At 42.6% G+C, this 17,943-nt stretch overlaps 1 long non-coding RNA gene across 1 annotated transcript in view; it reads left to right on the top strand.

The window, feature by feature from the left end:
- Nucleotides 1–1,579: 1,579 nt before the first annotated feature.
- Nucleotides 1,580–17,943, top strand: part of LOC137097056 (uncharacterized) — a 55,987-nt gene continuing 39,623 nt past the window's right edge. Inside the window, exon 1 of the long non-coding RNA XR_010909944.1 lies at nt 1,580–1,632. This is a non-coding gene — a long non-coding RNA (uncharacterized lncRNA). The remainder of the gene's footprint in view (nt 1,633–17,943) is intronic.

Raw genomic sequence — 17,943 nt, 5'->3', positions numbered from 1 at the left:
GGAGGGCGACTAAAATGATCAAGGGTCTGGAGAACAAGCCCTATGAGGAGCGGCTTAAGGAGCTCGGCATGTTTAGCCTGAAGAAGAGAAGGCTGAGAGGAGATATGATAGCCATGTATAAATATGTGAGAGGAAGCCACAGGGAGGAGGGAGCAAGCTTGTTTTCTGCTTCCCTGGTGACTAGGACGTGAAACAATGGCTTCAAACTACAAGAGAGGAGATTCCACCTGAACATGAGGAAGAACTTCCTGACTGTGAGAGCTGTTCAGCAGTGGAACTCTCTGCCCCGGAGTGTGGTGGAGGCTCCTTCTTTGGAAGCTTTTAAACAGAGGCTGGATGGCCATCTGTCAGGGGTGATTTGAATGCAATATTCCTGCTTCTTGGCAGGGGGTTGGACTGGATGGCCCATGAGGTCTCTTCCAACTCTTTGATTCTATGATTCTATGATTCTAGAGCATACAAAGGAGTAGGGCTTTGAAGCTTCCAATGCCATAGCTACATTACAATTACAACTAGCCCTTTGAAGGCAACCATATACCCAACATGGTCTTTTGTGGAAATGGGTTTGACACCCTTGTAGAATTGATGCGATTTGATGGAGTACATAGATCAGATTGGGGTGCAGTGTAGGGGAGACAAGGATAGTTGATGCATATATCTGTGACCAAGATACACTGGTTTCAAGCTGATAAATACCTGTATATTTGTATTTTATTTTAAGGGGACTAGATGTATGTTGTATGTTGTGTTTGCACTGTCTGTTTTTGATAAGGCCAACTGACTAATCAATAAAATTGTTTGTGGTTTGACATCATGTTAACTATCCTAGCTCAAAGCTATGGAATCCTGGGGTTTGTCATTTGACTGAGCCACTGGTATTCTTTGGCATAGAAGACCAAAGATCTTTCAAACTATAACTCAAACTATAACTCTCATGATTCTGTTCAGCTATAACTAAAACTCAAACTATAACTCCCATGATTCTGTTCAAACTATAACTCCCATGATGCTGTTCAGCAGTGGAACTCTCTGCCCCAGAGTGTGGTGGGGGCTCCTTCTTTGGAGAATGTAAACAGAGGTGATGCTTTGAATGTGATTTTCCTGCTTCTTTGTAGGGGGTTGGAGTGGATGGCCCTACTCTTCACTATTTTATTGAGGTTGGTCATTGCTCTCCTCTCAATAAGTAAATGTCTTCTGACTTCCTATTTAGTATTATTATTATTATTATTATTATTATTATTATTATATAATTTTCTGAAGTTTTTATAGAGTGTGTTACAGTGGATTTTCATGGTTTATTGCAGAATAAAAACCATTGCTCAATCTATTGTCGAAGGCTTTCATGGCTGGAATCACTAGGTTCTTGTGGGTTTTTTCAGGCTATATGGCCATGTTCTAGAGGCATTTTTCCTGATGTTTCGCCTGCATCTATGGCAAGCATCCAATGCTTGCCATAGATGCTTGCCATAGATGCAGGCGAAATGTCAGGAAAAATGCCTCTAGAACATGGCCATATAGCCTGAAAAAACCCACAAGAACCCATTGCTCAATCCACTACACCATACTGGCTCACAGAAGTCACTACTCATGTCGAAGTCAACTTCGGTTCACAACAGAGATTTGTTGTGTTGGGTAAGCTGTCTTTTGGGTACGTTTGTCCACTGTTCCTGAAAGCTGTTCAGCAAGGGATTTTTGCAGAGCTGCTAAAAAACTTCAATGTTCCCTGGAGCACAGCTGCAAAACCTCTGCTCCGACGAATTAAAGCTATTTCAGCATATTGAGTAATAAGAAGACATTGTTCTCTGGCTCTTTCCCCCTGATATCATCCTATTAAAGGCACAAAATTTACTGTCCACCTGTCTGCCTGGATTTTATCAACACCAAAGCATTTTTACACTCAATATGTGATTAAACAAACCCCATTTACCAATGCAGTAAAACATAATAGAGACCAGAGCTTTTAAAGGGCTCCCTAAATCACAGTCGCAGTTGCCAGAACAGAAGGTGAAAAGTGCTTTTTATAATATCTGATAAATGAATGAAAACATTAAAAGAGAGAGATTTACAGGGCAGACTTTGAACTCTTAAAAATGGACATAGCTCTCGCAGGAGGGGCTGCAACTCTCCAAAACTCTGGTTCTGGGAATGGGAATAGATGCAATAACAGCTATCTCACCATTTTAAAGATAGAATCATAGAATTGGAAGAGTTCACTGGGGCCATCCAGTCAAACCCAATGCTGTAATGCAGAAATACACAAAGCATAGAGGGCCATCTAGCCTCTGTTCGAAAATCTCCAGAGAGACTCCACCACACCCTAAGGCAGCATATTCTATCATTGAGCTTTTATTATCAGCAGGTTTTTCCTAATGTTTATTTGTGATCTCTTTTCCTGCAATTTGAATTCATTGCTCAATGTCCTGATTTTTAGAGCAGTAGAAGACAAGCTTGTCCCCTCTTCAATATGGTATTTATGGCACTTTATCTATATAAATAAAAATAAGATGAACAAAATCTGGCTACCAGTATTAAAAAACTCAAAAATTACAACAGCAAAACAACAGAGGGGAAACAAACAGGCACATAAAATCACTCTCAACAAGAGATTCCCCCCAGGCGCTTCCAAGCCATTGAATTACCCTGGTCATTCCACAGATATATAAACCCATTTTTCCTACTTCCAACAGACCTCACCACCTTTGAGGATGCTTGCCATAGATGCAGGCGAAACATCAGGAGAAAAATTGCCTCCAGAACATGGCCATGTAGCCCGGAAAAACCTACAACAACCCAGTGATCCCGGCCATGAAAGCCTTCGACAATACATAAATAAAAATGTTATGTTCGTTTGTGATATTCACAGAACTCAAAAACCAGTGGGCCAATTGACACCAAAATTGAACAGCATACACCTAACAACCCAATGTATGTCCTTCATTAAAAAAAAGATTTTGTCATTTGGGAGTTGTAGTTGCTGGGATTTATACTTCACCTACAATCAAAGAGCATTCTGAACTCCACCAATTATGGCATTGAACCAAACGTGGCACACAGGACTCCCATGACCAACAGAAAATACTAGAAGGATTTGGTGGGCATTGACCTTGAGTTTGGGAGTTGTAGTTCACCTACATCCAGAGAGCACTGTGGACTCAAACAATGATGGATTTGGACCAAACTTGGCACAAATACTCCATATGCCCAAATATAAACACAGATGGAGTTTTGGGGAAATAGACCTTGACATTTCGGAGTTGTAGTTACTGGGATTTACAGTTCACCTACAATCAAAGAGCATTCTGAACCCCACCAACAACAGAACTGGGGCAAACTTCCCACGCAGAACCCCCATACTTAAGGCCATCCAGTCCAACTCCCTTCACCAGGGCAAGAAAACGTAATCAAAGCCCTCCTGACAAAGAGCCATGCAGACATAGATATAGATCTATATGATTCACACACACACACAGAGATACAGTATCATAGATAGAAAGGACAATTATACATTGCATCTTCCAGAATAAGCAAAACCAGACAATCTCCACATCAACACTGACAAAGAAACAGTAAGCAATACTGTTTACCCACAAGCATAAAAAATTTACATATATTAGAAACGAATACTTTCTCATTATTTTCCAGATCACCAGACTGGGGCACAGCAACGTGTGGCAGAGGACAGCTAGTTTAGTCATAAAATCATAAGTGATCACTCATGGCCAAGTATGATTGTCTTGGCAGTGGGGTGTTAAATGACCATGAAGATGTATTCTGGATCCATATGGTCTTTCACATGAAGAACTTAGGTTTCAAGATGGAAGGTGGTCCCAAAAAGAGTTTGCTTGATGCACCTTTCTCTTGCGCCATTTCTCCTTTTTGCCCCCTTCAAAACCCATAGCACCATTGGTAAAAGCAGACCTCCGGGTACAAGGCTTGAGCGTCAGGGCTTCCCAGTTCTTGATGTTTATACCACATTTTAGGTAACTTTACCTAACTTTACCTAACTGTAAATCTCTTTTGTTGTCCATAAATATGGGTCAGTGTCCCAATATCCTTATAATATAATCCTGGAAAGAGCAAAGAGAAGAGAGCAAAATGGAAATGATGTGCTTCTTTCCAGCTTCATGTCCTTAGGTTTAGTTGCATACATCATTTCAGTAGTTACTTTAAACTAGACTCTTTCAAATTTTAATCTGGCCCTCCATGACTTTGAGGGACTGTGACCTGGCCCTCTGTTTAAAAAGTTTGAGGACCCCTGAACTAGAGACATGAGCCAAATGTCCATTCTCAGCATGAATTTCAAGGAAGCATCAGAAGTGATATCACTTGCATGTTTTGGGAGACAGATCCATGCATGCAGTGAAAAAAAGGGTTACAATTTTTCAGGGAAGAGAAGACTTTTGAACAATTGAAAGTGTTATCTTTGGTAAGGGAATGATCTCAGGTTGGAGACATATCAGGGTGTAAATGTGAAGATATGGGATGACAATGTTATGAAGGTGTTTGAAGGAGGAACAATAATCTGAATCTGGGAATGGGAAGCATGACAATTCAGGGATTTAGGGAGGAACACCAAGTGGTTGGAGCAACAAGAAAGTTGTATGTACACACCAATAAAAATTCAGTGATAAACCAAATATCTGCCACCTCCTTACATCTTGAGGGTAGGAATGGTATTTAATGGAGTTCCATCTTCCCGCGACCCAAAGAATCACATTGCTTTCTTCTTTAATTAGGTCTTTTAGAACTTCTGTTGACCTAGATTCACACCTGAGCTTTCCCATTCTCCGGTGTTAAAACCTGTAAATCTTATCTTGGTGTTCAATAGGTTTCTAGTTAGCTGAGGATATAATTCACATTACTAACCAATGATTGAATCAGAAACAGAACAAAATGGTGTGAACCACTCAACTGGAGTGTCATGGGGCAACCTATTGACCGCTGAACAGCTATATTTGAGTTAATGAAGTGAGATTTCTCACTAGAAGTAGGAAGAATCTCTTATATAATCCTATTTCTTTTTTATTATAAAGTGGAAGTCTTTTGTGGAACAGCAAAATGCACAACCATATTGTCACACAAGGTCACTATTCATGACTTCAATTGTCCTTGTACCAGCAGTGACTTTTTGGACTCCAAGGATACTTTCCATGACCTTTAGCCTCTAAAAGAAAACAGTGGCATACTATTAACAGGATAAGTTATTATTTTTTCTCATCCCTCCCACTGTGGCTGATGATCTCCCAGCTTCCCTACAAATGATCTCTGGCTGTAAGCCATGAACTGCAAGGAAGATTAAGAAATAAACACTAGAATAATTCACCTTGTTGCCACTTCTCAGTGCATTTTCACCTGCCTTTCTGAACTCTTAAAGTGAGCTAAATACACAAGCGACAGGGGGCAAACATGTTATCCTTATTTCTTCCATCTCCATTTTTATTGCATAGGTATCTCAATGTCCCCTAATTTTCAAAAACTATATGTTTATCACTTTCTGCTGAAATTATAGTTTTTTAAACATTTTTGAGAGATTGGCAAAAATAATATGTCGAAAGGTTTGTGTGTGTATGTGTGTGCAAAATGCATGTTTGTTTGTTTTTTGCAGAAAATCATTTTTTGTTTTTTCTTTCTTTTTGCTGTTGTTGCTGCTAATAATTTTTTTCATTCTTGCACTTGGGTCAAAAAACCTTGTGGTAACTACTGATCCCCCCCCCCCCCTAGAAAGTTATGGAAATCTCCAACTGTTTTTTACATCCCTGTTCAATACCATCTGCCAGCAAATGTGGGTTTCTCAAGAAGATGACCAATCACTGTTGAAACTTGCTCTCCCCTAAAAATGGAGGTGCAGAGGTTCATGTATCCCTCTTCCTCATGTTTTACAAGGAGGTGGAGCCAGTAGTAGAGGGACAACAGCTGAAGAGGAAGCAGGAGGTGAGTTCTTCTTGGGAGGAGCACTGACCCTGTTGGAGTGTATTAAAAAGCTGAGTGTTTGTTTGTTTATTGTTGTTTAAAGTCTGGGTGTTTGTTTGTATAGTGGTGTGTTTGTTTTTAAGGCTTTGGATTGCAAATTCCAGAATGGTTAGGGGATTCCGGGACTAGTACTCCAAATATTTTAGGCATTTATTACCTTCTACCCAGCAATTAGAAAGTTGTTTTATGTTGTTTTATGACCTGGTTTATGACCTGGTTCTAGGTGCAAAGATTACTGCAGACGCAGACTGTGGCCAGGAAATCAGAAGACACTTACTTCTTGGGAGGAGAGCAATGTCCAATCTCGATAAAATAGTAAAGAGTAGAGACATCACACTGGCAACAAAGATCCGCCTCGTCAAAGCCATGGTATTCCCTGTAGTAACCTACGGATGTGAGAGCTGGACCTTAGGGAAGGCTGAGCGAAGGAAGATCAATGTTTTTGAGCTGTGGTGTTGGAGGAAAGTTCTGAGAGTGCCTTGGACTGCGAGAAGATCCAACCAGTCCATCCTCCAGGAAATAAAGCCCGACTACTCACTGGAGGGAAGGATACTACAGACAAAGCTGAAGTACTTTGGCCACATCATGAGGAGACAGGAAAGCCTAGAGAAGACAATTATGCTGGGGAAAGTAGAAGGAAAAAGGAAGAGGGGCCGACCAAGGGCAAGATGGATGGATGGCATCCTTGAAGTGACTGGACTGACCTTGAAGGAGCTGGGGGTGGTGACGGCCGACAGGGAGCTCTGGCGTGGGCTGGTCCATGAGGTCACGAAGAGTCGGAGATGACTGAATGAATGAACAACAACATGACCTGGTTAGTATACTGGTACTTGTTCTATCTAGGGCAGGGATAGGTATAGTCTGGGAGGCACTCTCACCCCCATACCTCCCATATCCCAGGAGGGAAGCATGGCAAAATTGCACCACACCTTCTGGAGAAAAAGTTAAAACAATTGAACCTATGGGTCAAGGAAACAGCTCTGGGTGACTGTGTGTCATCCTGGGGTTAGAGGTTCTCCATTCTGATCTAATAGATCAGGAAGATTCAATAACATATTTTATAAATAGATAAATCTCACACTTCAGGAGTTATGATGGAGGGTCAAAGTAATATACCATTGTAGACCTTCCATTAAGATTACTTTGCATACATTTTGAGCTGTATGTATTGCTGATTCATGACAGGTGTTGTATGTTTGTCCTGACTCATCCTTTGTCCCAACTCCCTCCTGTCCTTTGTGGGTTTCAAACCAGTTTGAGAACTTCCCCATTTGCCATCTCCTTTATCCAACAATTTATTTCTTCCATTTTCCAATCTGAGGAAGAGAAATGGGCTGGATAGTTCTGGTATCATTCATGAGAAAGCACAGTATAAAAGCATCCCATTATTCACAGAGGGAAATGTTCTCCAAGTAAACAAAGGAAACACGGGTTCCTGCTGACTTAACTGAAGGACCAATTTGTTTAATGTTTCATCTGTTGGTGAAAATGCATTCTTTACCCTTTATCCTCAGATTTTTCTCTCTCTCCCTTTAAAATTTTCTTGCTCTTTTTGTCAATTCCTGTGCTTTGTGGTGGACTTGATTCTCTGTTGATTTATTTCTATTTCAGGGCCCTTATCTCTCTCAAAATTTCTATTTCTGCTTTCAAACCACCAACTTTTCCTTTAGGGGCCTATTTCTCTTTGCTCTGCCACTCATTTTCTGTATCTCCCACTTTGGTTCTTGCCTTTCTGACATCTCCAAACGAACAACGTGATAGATGATGAGGCTGGGGCGGGGGAAAGCACAGACATGAGTGTGCGAGGGGAGTTTCAATACTTCTGGCAAGCTGAAAGGTGACCTGCAAATATTTGAAGAGAAAAGAAGTAAATTTGTTTTTGGTGCGTTCTGAATAGTCCCCAAAGACAGAGGAATGAGGGACTTAAAAGCTGGAATGCACACAATTTTAACTGATCTCCACAGTAAAACTTTGAGCTTGCCGGAGTGTGTATTAGTATGTATTTGTATTCGTATTTGTACTTGAACTTGTAGCTGTACTGCATCTTTCCCTAATTCAATATTCACTGCAAATGTGGTATCTTAAATTTAGATTATGGGAGGAATTAACCTTTCCAAACACTCATGTCACATTGCTGATTATCTAAACCTCCTGATCCTTCTGTCTACCTCTGGGAATGATAGCTTAACAAAAATGCTGACATCCTTGAACCTGTACAGGGGAGGTGATCAAGATCATAAAAGATCTAGGAATTAAGCTCTACAATGAAGAGTCAAGGGAGTTGGGTACATTTAGCCTGGGGATGATTGGGAGAAGATGTGATAGTGATCTTCAAATATCTAAATAGATGTCAAGCAAAAGATCAGACAACCTAGCCTCCAACATTTCACAGGTGAAAAGTGAAAGCCACATCAGAGTGTGGGCAAGATGAGGAAAAACACACAAACTAGGAAAAACTGCAACTGTTTGCTTTTGCCTGAGCCTACTACTGAATTAAATTGAATACAAATCACATTTGCATGTTGTGCTGGTACAGCTGTACCGGAAGCTCCAATTTTGTTTGCTTTGCATTTAATGTTTGTTATAGTCCTAAGTTTCAGGGACTCTGCAGATAGGTGGCTTCTTTTGGCTGCAATCATAGGGCAAGCCACCTGTCAATTATAGTTAGGTTCCCTGGTCCCACCCCTTTTTGAGTTTTGGAGGGAATAGGAGCCTTTTTGAGTCAGTTCTTACATAGAAGTCTTTCACACAGGACATAAAACCAAGAGCTCCTGTAGAAAGCTTCGTCTTCTGTGGCTTGGCCGGGGAGAAAAGGCCCCACAGCTTGGCTGAGGATTTTACAGCCTTACAGCTCCTTTGCTGAGGGACTTCAGCCAGCCATCACAGCAACCTGAATTCCTTCTTTTCCCCTGGAAGTCTACAAAGCTCTGCTTGGTAAGGGTCACTCGCAGAAGCCAGATGCAGTTGGTACCAGGTGCAGGGGCTCCACGCCAACAGAGGCAAGTACAGACTGCCCAGATTGGAAGTTAAGGATTTCCCCATTAGTTAATATATAGTTATGAAGATAGTGCCTGTTCCCAGTGAACAAGAAAGCTTTAAAGTACCTGTTTGTTTTTCATCAATAAAGAACTTTGTTGGACTTACTTTAAGCCTCTACAGAACTTTGTTTTGGGGAGGTCCAAGGGCCTTTAATCTGAGGCAGCCCCGGCGTCCTGTTGGGCACACAGAATTTATGTCCTGTCTACAGTCTAATGCACAGGCCCAGCATGCGACAGCACACATGTTGAATTAAGTTGAGATACGATGAGGACAAAGGGGATAAGTAGGAAAAAGAGGAGAAAAACTGGTACATTTTAAAACTCACTGAAAAAGTAGAAAGACACACAGTTAATTGGAACTATACTGCTAAATCAGGAAAATGGGAATGCATGGAACAAGCTTGCTATCTGCTACATCGGTGAGTACGGGTAGAATCTAAACCAATGGGTTCAAACTGCAATTCAAAGTAAACATTGGGAACAATATTCTGATGTTAGGGCTTGCATGACAATAGAATACATTATCAAATACAGTATATATTGTAGGCCCTTGTTATCTTTAGAGATTGGGATCCAAGAGCCAATGTGGGACGCATCTACAGTGGCTGCTTATTGTGGGCTTCTTATTGTGGCCAAGAGCAGTCAAGGAGCTTTGCAGCCATCTGCAGCATTGATGGTGACATGTGCTCAATTGGTCCATCATTCCTTGTGCTAATGGGTGCAGAAAAAGGGAATGGCAGAAGTGGCCCATGTGAACAGTGGACTTGTCCACATCAGACCCAGTACTTCTGTCCCCAAACTTTTGGAAAAGGCTGACCTTTGAGATCATAATCTTTTTGAAAACCAGAATCTCCAAAGCTTTGGAAGCACAACCTTTGGAGATTAATTGGCATTCACAACTTTTGGAAAACCATAACCTTGTGTAAAAGTATGCTCTTCCAGAGAAGAGTCAAAAACTCATTTGAGTGAATCTTCTCTCTAGTGGCATATTATCCACTAGTATTCAGTAGATTTCTCAGGCCCCTTCCACACAGCTGAACAAAATTCCACATTTCGGCTTTGATCTGAGATACATGGCTGTATGGACTCAGATAACCCAGTTCAAAGCAGATATTATGGGATTTTTCTGCCTTGATATTCTGGGTAATATGGCTGTGTGGAAGGGCCCTTGGTTGTTAGACTGGTTATCTCTTGAACTGTTAGGAACAAAGATTATGCCAATGTACAAAATATATAGCAAATCTTCAGAAGTGTTATTTCAGTTGCCCAAAAACATCTACTCTCCCACAAAATATATTTGGTTTTACATCATTCTCTCAAGAGACAAAAATAAGTAGTCTTGATTAAAAATAACATAGTTGGTTTACTTACAAACTTCATGTATTCAACATACAGGTACATTCCTTATGAGTTGAAAGTTTAAGCAGTAAGTTCTCCAAGGTGTTCACTTGCAGTCTTCTTTCTGTGTTACCTAAAGCATAACTCAAGCAGTTAATTATGCATTAGTCTCATGTCTAATACATAACAAACACAACCTAAACACATCTGAATATACAATACTAAACACAACACAACACTGACTTCTAAAATGGAGTCTCAGTCTGAATAGTCCTAGTCTCTTGTCAGTAAGGGTCAAAATAGACAAAATCGTGTACGTTCCCAATTTCAATTTTTGTAATTGTGGTATGAGCATTTGAAGTTGGAGAAGAGAGTTGGTGAATGGAAATCAATATAGAGAAGACCAAAGGAACGGCATAAATGTATTTGTGAACACTGCTGAGCAACTTGGATCTAATTGCTGTACATGTAATTTGTGCATATACTCACCCATCAGACCAATTCATTTCCTTTTCCACATAGATTGGCTATTTTAATAAATCTGCATTAAGTTTTCATTTACATATTTTAATATTCTTAATATTGAGAATCATATAAATGAATCCAATGAGCTACAGCAGAGACTTGCTATATCTGGATTCTGGAACCATCATGGGGTGAATCTTAATTAATTGAATACATATATTCCTGCTAAGCCATGGAATGGATTGCAACAGAAATGTTATGTAGACTAGAAAGAATTACTTCTGAAGTTCCCTCCTTGAGCCTAAATAAGATATGGAAATCATAGAATCATAGAATCAAAGAGTTGGAAGAGACCTCATGGGCCATCCAGTCCAACCCCCTGCCAAGAAGCAGGAATATTGCATTCAAATCACCCCTGACAGATGGCCATCCAGCCTCTGTTTAAAAGCTTCCAAAGAATGTGTGATCCCTTAAATTAAAAAAAAGTTGACAAAATTATGACTCCCAGGACAACAGAAATTTCTTAACTCCTCCCATTTTAAATCTAGTTGCTTGTCACAATTACAGTAAATCTAGTAAATCACCTGACCAAAGTAGGTTTACTTTTGAGTCTCCACAAGTTGGAAACGAAAGCACATCACAACAAGCCATAGAGTAAAGCTAAACACCCAGTAAGGTTTCCACTTTCTTCTGTACTGTCTAAAAATAGAACCCTGATTGCCTTCAAGAATTCTCTGAGAACAGTGGGAGGGTTTTTCTCATCATTGATTTGTTAGAACAAATCTTCGAGAAGCATCGGTAGCTAAGTCAACAACATGACTTAAAGACAATGATGTAGAACATTGTGCTCAATGATGTACCAAGAGCTGAAGGATGTAAACCTGAGGCTGGAACAAAACACATGCTAAAAGTTCAGGTAAATCTTTGAAAGAATAAAGAGTTCCTAAGCATAAACTGCAAAAGTGACCTTGCAAAAGTGTTTCAATCAGCAAAATAAGACTTCTGCATTAAAGAAAAAAGATATCTGAATTGTTGTGCGCATGACCACGTTCAAATTTCAGATTCCAATGCCATCTGATACAAGGGGCATTCATTAAAGATTTCCCCTGACCCACTTCTATTTATCACAGAATACTAAAACTGCACATGTGTAATGATATAAGTTTCTATAGGTTATGTGCCAATTTACAACTCTGAACTGATAATGGTCTTGATTTTACAGGTCCTGAAGTTGTGTGAGGTTTGATAATGGACCCAGTGGAATACAGAGCAGTCCTTTACTTGAAAGGCTGCACACCAAAGGAGACATTCAATGGGATGAAAGAGGTTTATGGTGATGATTTCCCATCATATGAGAACTGGCATCATCAATTCAAATGTGGTTGGACTTGGTGGAAACAACTCCAATTCCAGGGCGACCCCACTCTGTTATGAGGAACACACCATCCAGCAAGTGGAGTTCATCATTTTGGAAAATTGCCACATAACCATTCAACACATAGCCCAAAATGTCAAGATTAGTGTAGGGTCAATGGAAAAAATAATCCAAGACCAGCTTCACATGCATAAGGTATCTGCTCGCTGAGTCCCCTGGCTGTTCACACCTTTCTAGAAACAGGAACGAGTCAAATTCTCTCAGGCTTTATTGACGATGTGCCATGGAAACCAGGGGGAGTTTTTCAACAGACTGATCATACAAGATGAAAGATGGGTCCATCACTGATCCTGAGACTAAAGTCCATTTGATGCAATGGAATCATCATGACTTACCACCTCCAAATAAGGCATATGCCCAACTCTTAGCAAGCAAGGTCATGCTTACAGTATTTTGGCACCAGCATGGAGTAGTATTGATGGATTTCCTAGCAAAGCATACCATGATCATTGGGGCATACTATGATTCACTTCAGCAGAAATTGCGGGAGGCCATCAAAACCAAGAGATGTGGCATGCTCACCAAAGGTGTTCCACTACTGCAAGACAGTGCACAAGTTCACAACTCACATGTTGCCTAAATGGAAGCATGCTTCTGTGGTTTTGAAATTCTACCACATCTCATTTATTCACCTGACTTCACACATCAGACTTCCACCTCTTTCCAACACTGAAGTTTTTTTGAAGGGCAAGCATTTTTCAGATGATGAGACTTTGATTTCCGAAGTCACAATGTGGCTTTTAGAGCAACCTGTTGACTTCTACAAGGAGGTGTTTACAGTTACTCAAAAAGATGGGAGAAGTGGGTCCCTAGGTAGCACCTATGTAGAAAAGGACTAATAACTGTGCCAAGTTTCACTGCTCTCAGTCCACAGGAAGTGGGTCAGGGGAAATCTTTAATGAACTCCTACTTCCTAATAGTTGTAGTATCTCAGCTGAAATCCTCACACAAATCCTGCCTACAACTATAGTAACATTCAGAGAGCTGTAAGCTGAACTTTCATATTTGTGGAATAATCACAATTCAGTGTGCATCCAATGCAAGCAGGGCAATGAATCCACCCAGGATTATAATCAAGTTTTAAATATATTCAACTGTAATCCACCAAACAGGTTGATATGAGGTCCTTCTGACTTGAAGGACATCACTGTGTGTTTGATAAGCTATGGCATGTCTATCTTTAATTGTACAATTCTTGGCAGTCCCAAATGGAGATGGGAATTCATGACACCTAAAACTTATGAGAGCCCCTACATCTCAGAATAGACAATATTGTGCTTGCAGTACAGTCTGACCTTGTCTAAGGCCATTTCCTATTATTTCCATCCATGTGTTTGTCTTTAATATTTGATTTTTTTGATGATGCAGCTGGCATGCAATAGCATTCAATACCAATAGCTTTTGACAGCTTGTGTACAATGGTATCTAATATTTGTGCAGGTGTCTATGAGATTTTATAGCTGATATTAACAAATCAATGCACAGTGAAAATCAATGGACAGATTCTAGTCAGTCTGAAGCAATAGCATTTTGAGAAAGGGGCAAGAATTGGATTAAAATATGTTTTTTATGGAAATAAACATTTTCACATTCAAAATAGGGGTGAAGGAAATAAAGAAATGTTGAATATTTGTTAGTTTGGGGGAGGGGGCTTCACTTGGAAATGGCAACTAGAATCCTGAATCTGCTACTTATTTAACTGTGCCAATATGACTTTGGTTTTATCCACATCTGCTATTTATTTATTGGATCAGGAGCAAACAAAGGGCACAGTTGTATTTAAAAACAAGCACAAAGTTTTAAAACTTGGCATTATACTAAATTTCCTTTGACAAGTAGCTGGCCACTTGGAGTGCCTCTGGTGTTGCTGTATGAAGGTCCTCCATTGTGCATGTGGCAGGGCTCAGGCTGCATTGCAAGAGGTGGTCTGTGGTTTGCTCTTCTTCACACTTGCATGTTGTGGACTCCACTTTGTGGCCCAATTTCTTAAGGTTGGCTCTGCATCTTGTAGTGCCTGAGCGCTACAGTCTGTTCAGTGCCTTCCAAGTTATCCAGTCTTCTGTGTGCCCAGGAGGTAGTCTCTCATTTGCTATCAGCAATGGATTCGGGTTCTAGATTTTCACCTACCACTTTTGGATTCTCACTTGCTGAGGTGTTCCTGTGAGTATCTCCGTAGATCTTAGGAAACTATTTCTTGATTTAAGGCATTGGCATGTTGGCTGATATACGAACAGGGGATGGGCCGGAGGTGTCACTTCCTTGGGCCTTTCATTCTTGGCTGCTACTTCCCAGCGGATATCAGGTGGTGCAATACTGGCTAAAGAGATCTGCTGCACAACGTTATATAATGGTCTAGAATCAGCTAGGCACCATTTGAGTTTACAATTTTTTTTGGTGGAGGGAAGAGTCTTTTTGGAGATATTATATCTAAGATTATTGCTAAGTAGAACTTAGTAATTTCTTTCTGTGTGTGAATGTGAGGGTTGAATGAAAAGTAATGCCTCCACCTTTGTAACTCCTCAACAGATGGCAGTACTGGTATGCAGCAGATACTGGCTTGTTCAGTAGTCTCTCCTCTACAGTTCCATTTTGGTGGGAAGCCTTAGCATTGAACGGTTATGTTGTCAAAGTGCAAAGTATGGAATCCTATGCAGACAGTCGGTCAATGCATAAGTAACAATGTGCAGTCATTGAATTCTTGACAGCAGAAGGTGTCACCCAAAGGAGATTCATCAGAGAATGCAAACTGTTTATGGTGATTGTGTTGATGTGAGTACTGCGCGTCATTGGGTGAGTAAGTTTAAAGATGTTGAGTTGGGAACATCTGACTTGCGTGACAAAGAGTTGGGCATCCTGTGACCGCAACCACTGAGTTTCACAAGCAAAAGGTTGACAGATTGATTCAGAACAACCATCATATCAATCAGAAAGAAATTTCAAGCATAATTGGCATTTCACAAGAACGTGTAGCTCACATTATTGCTTTGCTTGGCTATTGGAAGATCTGTGCAGAACGACTTCAGAAAACTTGTTCATCATTGGCAGAAATGTATCCAATTGTCTGGTGATTATGTCAAAAAGTGAATAGTGGTAGTTAAAGAGCACATTCTAAGGATTATTTCTGCGTTTGATTTATTAAAATATTCCCAATCAAACCCCAGTAACGAAGGTGGAGGCATTACTTTTCATTCAACCCTAGTATGTAGGGCAATTAAAGTATTCTAATGGTTTTAATGTTGAACTACAACACTGGAAGACTAGGACACTGGAAGATGTTGGGCACATCACACTCTCTCACCCTCAAAGAAATGCATGGGAAATTCCACTCGGAACAAATTCTGCCAATGAGTGGAGAATAGTTTTCCTCTCCCCAAGCATTGGGGAGAGAAGAAAACAGTTTGTCTGCCTCCCACGAGGGAGAGAGGGGTCACGTGGACCCTTCGGGATACTGGGTGCGGGGCTGGGGGGTTGGGGTAATCGTTGCTACCCCCCCCCCCTATCTCCTCCAGGGGATTCGGTGTTTGTCACCCAGCCCCTGGCTTGACGGCGTCTTTGGGGGCGCTCGACCGTGGGCTTGGGGGGGGGGGTGCGGGGGTGCTCGGCCGGGCTTCGCCCCTGCCCCCTCCCCCCCTCCCTTCCCCTCCTCCATCTTGGTGGCTGCCGCTCGCCGCTGCTGGATCCTGGCGGCGGCGGTGGCGCTCTGCGCCGGCGGGGTTTTCTGCGGGCTGCTCCAATGTTCATGGTTGGGCTTGGAGCCGGGGGCCTGCCCGGGTGCGGCTCCCGGCTCAACCTCTTCCCCCCCCCCCGCCCCCCGCCCGCCGCCGAGGTAATTGCCGGTGCCACGGGTCCCATGGCCCCGGCGCACCCCCCCACATCCCGGTGCTTGCACGACCAATGTGGGATTTCTTTTCGGTGGGATGTGGGGTGCTCGTACATTCACGGCGGAGAGTTTTTTCCCCCCCCTCCTCGCCCCTCCCCCCCGCCCCCATCGCGTCACGCGTGGCGGCCCATTCAGCGGGCTAGTGCGCGGCTAGTGTGCGGGCGTTGGTGGGGGCAGCTCGACGGCGCCGCCGCGGCTTCGGGCGCGCGGTTCTTTTTTGCGAGCTGCAAGCCGGGTGCGGGAGCGTTACAAGTGACTGCCGCGTTGACGGGGCCTGCTGAGGGGATCTTTTGCCTCGAACGGGCGCCAGTTATTGGGCGCGAGCGGGCGCCATGTTGTTTTGGCGCGAACAGGCGCCATTTTGGTTCGGCGCGAACGGGCGCCATTTTGTTTCGCCCGCTCGTTTTGGCGCGAACGGGCGCCATTTTATTGTCGCGAGCGGGCGCCAATTTGTTTTGCCGTTTTTGTTTTGGCGCAAACGGGCGCCATTTTGTTTCAGCGCAAACGGGCGCCATTTTGTTTCACCCTCCTGCTCTGGAGCGAACGGGCGCCATTTGTCGGCACGAGCGGGCGCCATTTTGTTTCGACGCAAGCGGGCGCCATTTTTTAGCGCACATACAGCTGCCAGCGCTATATTAATTTAACTACAACCTTCATTGGCTTGTTAAAGTCATATAACTATAATAATACAGTATTAAATAATATATTTTAAAAAAAAATTGTGGTTGTGATCAGTTAGGCCTGGGTCAGAGGACCTTTGCAGGCTTTGTTATAGTTATATATATTTAAAAAAAAAAAAAAAAAAGCGGAGACTAAGCTCTGGAAGCCTTAGGTCTCCAACAGTGGATGTAAACTTTGGCTGTAACCCAATAATACATTGACATATATATATATATATTTATTTATTTACAGTAGTTAGACTGCAGTTTTATATAATACAGTTTTTATCAAGCACTTAGGAAAAATCAAAATGCAAATGTGAGTAGATCAATAGACCCCAGGGGGCGTGGGTTATATACTGACAGGTGCCCATACCGCTTGCTAGACTGGTGAGGAGCCTAATTACAGGATGGGCCAGCTGGCATTTAGGTTAGGCGTATAATGTCAGCGTCATATAAAAACTATGCGTAATTAGGCCGGTGAAAAGGGACACTTAGCCCCTACTTGGCATGTACTTTGGGATGACGATACCATTGTTAATTTTCTTGCAGGAATGGCACCTAAGAAGAATGTTGGCGGCCCTAAAGGGAAGGGACCCGCAAAGAAGACGTCGGCGAAGCGCCCCATTTCGCCGCGCGCCTCGTCATCTGAGGATGAGGGCATTTCGGCGGAAGACCTTGATGCCTTAATTGCTAGAATGGACAAATTTGAAAGGGAGAGGGGTTTGGCGGTGCGGGAGGCTGGGCCACGCCCAGCGCGGAGGGCCAGCAGAAAGCTAATCTTTAACAACTTGCTTTCTCGCATGTCTGTTTTAGAAGCCGGAAAGGGAGCCGAGGCTCATCGAAGAGACCACGCCAACCCATCGGAGATCATTCTGAGAGAACAAGATCCCCCTGCTCCAGAGTCACCTCTGCCACGAGCGGTCGGGGGCCAGGAGGGCTCCCTTGCTCCTGTGTTACCCCAGTCACATGCGAGCGAAGGTCAAGAGGCTGCGGCCGGTGGGGCATCAGTCTTGCCTGGCCCAGCCCAGGTGACGTCGCGGCGCCAACCAGCCAGGGCGGTACAACAGCCCATGGCTTTGGCAACGCCGGCCGAGTCGTCAGCTCATCTTGCACCTCCGGGCGTGAGCGAGCCAGCTACGTCGGGCCATGCCGCAT

This window comes from Anolis sagrei, chromosome 5 (assembly GCF_037176765.1).
Source record: "Anolis sagrei isolate rAnoSag1 chromosome 5, rAnoSag1.mat, whole genome shotgun sequence".
Classification (NCBI taxonomy): domain Eukaryota; kingdom Metazoa; phylum Chordata; class Lepidosauria; order Squamata; family Dactyloidae; genus Anolis; species Anolis sagrei.
Note: the sequence above shows the minus strand (reverse complement) of the source record. Positions and strands in the feature narration are given on the sequence as shown.